Here is a 5,581-nt window from a genome sequence, read left to right as displayed (position 1 = left end):
CATATAAAATCATGTAGGAATATTCTTATTAGTGGATTAAAACCTTTTGGAGAAAACTGTATATGTTTTAATACAAAACAGACAATATTGCACATAAAAATGTGCAAGTGGTTGGATTATAATCATATTAGATATTTACTGATTGATATTCTAGTAGAGTTATTTTTTATAGAAACGCTAACTTTATCTCTTAGAATAGACATTTTCGACCTGAAAATTTGAATTAATCAGAACTTCAAACGTAAAACTATATTAGAACATTTGAGTATGAAACCAAAAATTAATAGGATACCAAACTATTTTAAAACTAGCTAGTAACCCCCTTTTAAATTGGATAACCAATATATTGACATATTCTTAATAGTATCTTGTGAAGAAAAATCTAACCATTGCTTATGGTCCAAGTGTACATTAATTAATATCCTAGAAAGATGCTAAAAATCAATTAAAAAAATTTGTGAACTTAATTATCTGGTTCACAGGATGTTGGATGACTCTTTAAGTATCTATAAAGATTCTTGAATTAATCAAATATCTTAATCATATAGTATATCGTTTAGCTGACACATGGATTTAATATGGACACCACATAAAAAGTTGTGATGGATTAAAGGTCCCGAGATCGAATTTCGAATATGAAAGACAACGTCTTTTTGTAAGAACAAAAGACTTAGAGAGCCTGTTACCCTTAAAGTGAATTTTCCAGCATGAATACGAATTATACAATTTGATTTTCACTTTCTCAGGGAATTATTGTTTAAACAAGTTGTATTAGAATTTTAGACGTAATTTTCTTGGCAATACGTTTAAAGGTTATTATTTTTTTGAGAATTAATATATTACAATCACAATTGAAGAAATTATAGACATGGAATATATACAAATATTATCAGATTTGTAAAACATGAAGTTTGAAGTTAAAGATTAACGATCATCAAAAGTTGTGGTGAAATGATAAATACTCAAGAGCGTTTACCCCAACATTGAACTTCTTGGCAAGATTCAAAATTTAATTGAACACCAAAATAATTATCGTATTCTGAATGAAAAAACATAAGAATATCTTTTTGGTTATCATACATGTCTAACTTTATTAGCAATAGATATGATATGATATGAAAATCAAATTTGTTGTTTCAAAGATTTCTCCTTGACTAGAATTGTGTATATAGTGTGTTTCTAAATGGTCCCCAAAATACTTTATGATATTTATTTTTGGGAATTAAAATGAACTAAAAAGATTAGGTCATAAGAGAAAACAATTTCTTGTAATTATTCCTTCACTTTTGAAAGCTATAATAAAAAGTGAAATTGATTGTGACACTCATTGGTCAGATACTTTGTACTTTAATATAGACAAAGGTCTATATCAGCCCACAATTTAATATTATCTTTCCCCCCCTCCTTAATGAATAAAAATAATGTTAGATAATGTTGTTTTTGAATATTTATAGAAATTAATAAAATTGGCGAGTGATTATAACTCAATTTTATGCTTGTAATAAATAAATAAAAAGCATATACAGTATGATTATAAATTAATAAAATTGGCGAGTGATTATAACTCAATTTTATGCTTGTAATAAATAAATAAAAAGCATATACAGTATGATTATAAATTAATAAAATTGGCGAGTGATTATAACTCAATTTTATGCTTGTAATAAATAAATAAAAAGCATATACAGTATGATTATACATATAATCGGTTTGATTCAGGTTTTCTAGATTATTTTTACTTAAAATCAAAATCTAATTAAATATAATCAGTTTTAAAAATTAAAAATAAAACCCAAAACACTAATCTTTTTTATTTAATTTGATTTGGCATACTCCACTATTATATATATTATTATTATACTTTCAAATATTACGTATCTTACCAATAATCAAAAGTTTTCTACCATATATTGAGAAATATACATCTACATATATTTATTTTTCCTACATATACACTAAAATAGGGAGAGAGACAAGCAAGATGGGGAAGGAGGCGAGCGAGATTTGTAATGTATCCCATACACGTGCGAATCACACTTTGATACATGTATTTGTATGTATCTGGTGTGATTCACATGTACCTGAGAGATACTAGATACATACGAGAGCGGCAAGCGAGATGGGAAAGAGGCGAGTGAGATTTGTTATGTATCTCATATACATATGAATCTACTAGGATACAGTGTATAAAAAAAAATTACACCTAATTTTGACCCTACATATCCTGAGATACATGTATCTAGACGTATCTGAACGTATCTTGACGCACCAAAATATGATAAAATTCATAATATTGAAAACTAAAATATGTCTAAGTAATTAACTCTTAAACTAGTGAAATTTACGTAAGTTTCCCTTATAAATTCCCCACTTTACTCTTTCTATTTGGGCTCCTAAACTCATCTAAGAGACTTAACTGGAATAGAAGTTATTTCTATAAGGTCATCTTATTGGGCCTAGAACTCAGATTTGGGGCAGCATTTGAAAACTCTAATGAGGCTAAGCCCAACAAGGCCCAGCTATTCGTACTCTAATGAATCGGGGCATTTCGTACCAATAAGTCTAAACTTGAGCATGGATGAAGTAATCGGAATAACAAGTAATTATAATTGCGGAAAAAGTCAGTAATTATGGTTATATTTTTTTAGAGTTAAGGATCTATCGGAAATAATCTATCTATCATTTAAAATGTTGAAGTAAGATCTGCATGCATCTTATCTTTTCTAAATCCCACATGTAAAATTATACCAAATATATTAGAGAAAATTTCAGAAATAGCAAAGATAATAGACATAATAAAGCTATATAACTATAGTTTTGGTAGTTGCGCTCCATGCTATAGTTCTGTTTTGGCGGTTGCGATTTGTATATTTCGCTTGTAAATATACAAACCGGGTAGGTATATACAAATGGAGGTTGCGGTTTGTATATTTCGCTTGCGTATCTATAAACATGTTAAATATATACAAATTCCATAGTTATACATTTAGGGATTTTTCATAACTCTGTTTGTATATTTCGCTTGCCAATATACAAACAAGATAATTTATTATGATTTTTTCATAAATCATATACAAATAGTTAGGTTAAGCATATACAAATTCTGAATTTATATTATACAATCAAGAATCGAATTATATAAATTCTGAATTTATACATTCAGGGACCGAATTATTCAAATTTTGGATTTATACAATTAGGAAACCGAATAGCAAAATTTCACGAAAGTGTACCCACTAATTAAAAATAATCAAAACTATAATTATATTACATAATATACTCTAGATATTTATCATTTCACGTAATTTTCCTAATATATTATTGTATTTAAAATCAATCTCATTTTTCTCAAAGTAAAGTAATATTCCAACATACAAGAAGCATAATCCTAGGAAAGAGTGAATCACAACATTCCCTTGAGTTAAGCAAAAGTAAGGTTATATAAATTTGGCGATTGATGGTTGAAATTATATTGAATATATTATTATTGTTACGATAACTATTCATATAATTTGAACTTGAAGAAAAGGGGTCCAAAAGGCATTAGAAAATTAGCAAGGGCAAGGGAACATTCCCTAGAGATGATTGAGGATTTTTTTATTACAATAATAAAGCAAATGTTTGCCATTTGTATTCTCATGATATTATATGCTTTGGACAAAGTGCATTGAAACATAAAATTTGGTCATTACAAAATAATGGCCTAAAAATAATCAATACTTTTTGGAAAAGCAATGTGTGTATAGTACGTAATCCATCAACTTTAACATTATATAAGAAGGCTGTCATGTCAAAATTAGAGTAATTTTTAATTGTATTGATGCGTAAAAATTTGTAATTTATAATACTTTTTATATAGTTTTTTGATATTTAATTTTTTTTATTTAAAATATCAAATTAATGTAATATAATTTAACTATGAAAATTAGTCAAATTAACTTTCAAAAAACGTAATATGACAATTAAAAATAGACGAAGGTAGTATTACTTTTCTTTATAATTAAGCCCCCGCCCCCACCCCCCAAAAGAGTATCATTTTTTATATTTACAGTTAATTTTGCTTTAAAGTCTTAATTTTATTTTTAATGTGATGATTTATATAAAGTCCTACAAATTACAAATTTTAAAAGTCTTGCTTTTTTTCTTAAATTTTGTACCTAGTCAATAGTGGCAAATTAACTAAGATGGAGGTTATTAAGTAACGTTCTTTTTTATACAAACTAAAAAGGAAAGTATGACTTTATAACTTAGAAAAAATACATATTTATACTTCCTCTCTGTTCTAATACACAAATAGTAAATTCTCCCTTTTACTTATTAATTTTAGCAATTTAAAAATAGATTTTTTAAACGAAATTATCCTTATATATGCTTAATTAAAATTTAAACTTATTGGAATACTAATAATCAAATTTGAATTTTCAAAATATAATTAACATGAATAACTTAATAAAATAAAATATTTGATAAATAATTTCTTTAAAAGGAGTTCAAAAGCATATAAACGAATAGCTCTTTTGAGTAGATAATACAATATTTTGCTTTTAATAGTGCTTTATTGCATATAATGCTTTAATTACTTTAACCAAAAAGAAAAAAGATTTAATAATTTAGAAAGAACAAACAAGTTACTTCTATGACAACTTGACTACCTCTATAACTTTTTGGAATAAAAAAATAAATCCTTACTGAAAAAACTTAGGATTTGATGTTGAAAGATCTAAAATTAAAGTTATTAATTAGAAAGCTAAAGGCATTATAAAAAAAGGAGTGATTAGCTAATGAATGATGATAATGAAAACTTTGATTGTGATCACAAATATTAGTTGATACATATATATTGACGGTATAAAAAAATTAAATTAATAATGAATCTTCACACATATGAATTATGATCGATTATTTATCTTATTTTTTACTTTATTGATTATTTTTTGTGAAAACTTGATAATTTCATCAAAGGAAAATTTGGCTATATTAAAGTTCAAATGCGGTTGTTGACCTCCAAGAGAGTTGATATTATCCTAATCGTGTCATATTAGTTAATTAATGACTAAACAAAATCAATCATTACCAAATACAATATGTTATTGAAAACCCTGATGTTAAAAGTTTACGATTGAAAATCAATCATTACCAAATACAATATGTTATTGAAAACCCTGATGTTAAAAGTTTACGATTGAAAATCAATCATTACCAAATACAATATGTTATTGAAAACCCTGATGTTAAAAGTTTACGATTGAAAATCAATCATTACCAAATACAATATGTTATTGAAAAAGCCCTGATGTTAAAAGTTTACGATTGAAATGAAATTTGATCGTTAAAAGATCTATAACAACCATAAAAAAATTCGATTGTTATACTTTCTTTTAGTGATCAAATTAGTCTTATTAGGAAAGAAAACCTAATGGGGTCTCCAAATACTAGATTAACTTAATCTTTCCCCTATATATATGCTCACATACCTCATAGTGGTCCACCTAATTAAATTATAACTTGTAATATACAATTGAGGTGAGCTTTTAACATTTGATAATCTTTAAATTAAAATAACAATTGTGTGAGCTTTTTT

This window comes from Solanum tuberosum, unplaced genomic scaffold (genome assembly GCF_000226075.1).
Source record: "Solanum tuberosum cultivar DM 1-3 516 R44 unplaced genomic scaffold, SolTub_3.0 scf00098, whole genome shotgun sequence".
Lineage (NCBI taxonomy): Eukaryota > Viridiplantae > Streptophyta > Magnoliopsida > Solanales > Solanaceae > Solanum > Solanum tuberosum.
The sequence above is the reverse complement of the archived record's forward strand: the minus strand, read 5'-3'. Positions refer to the sequence as shown.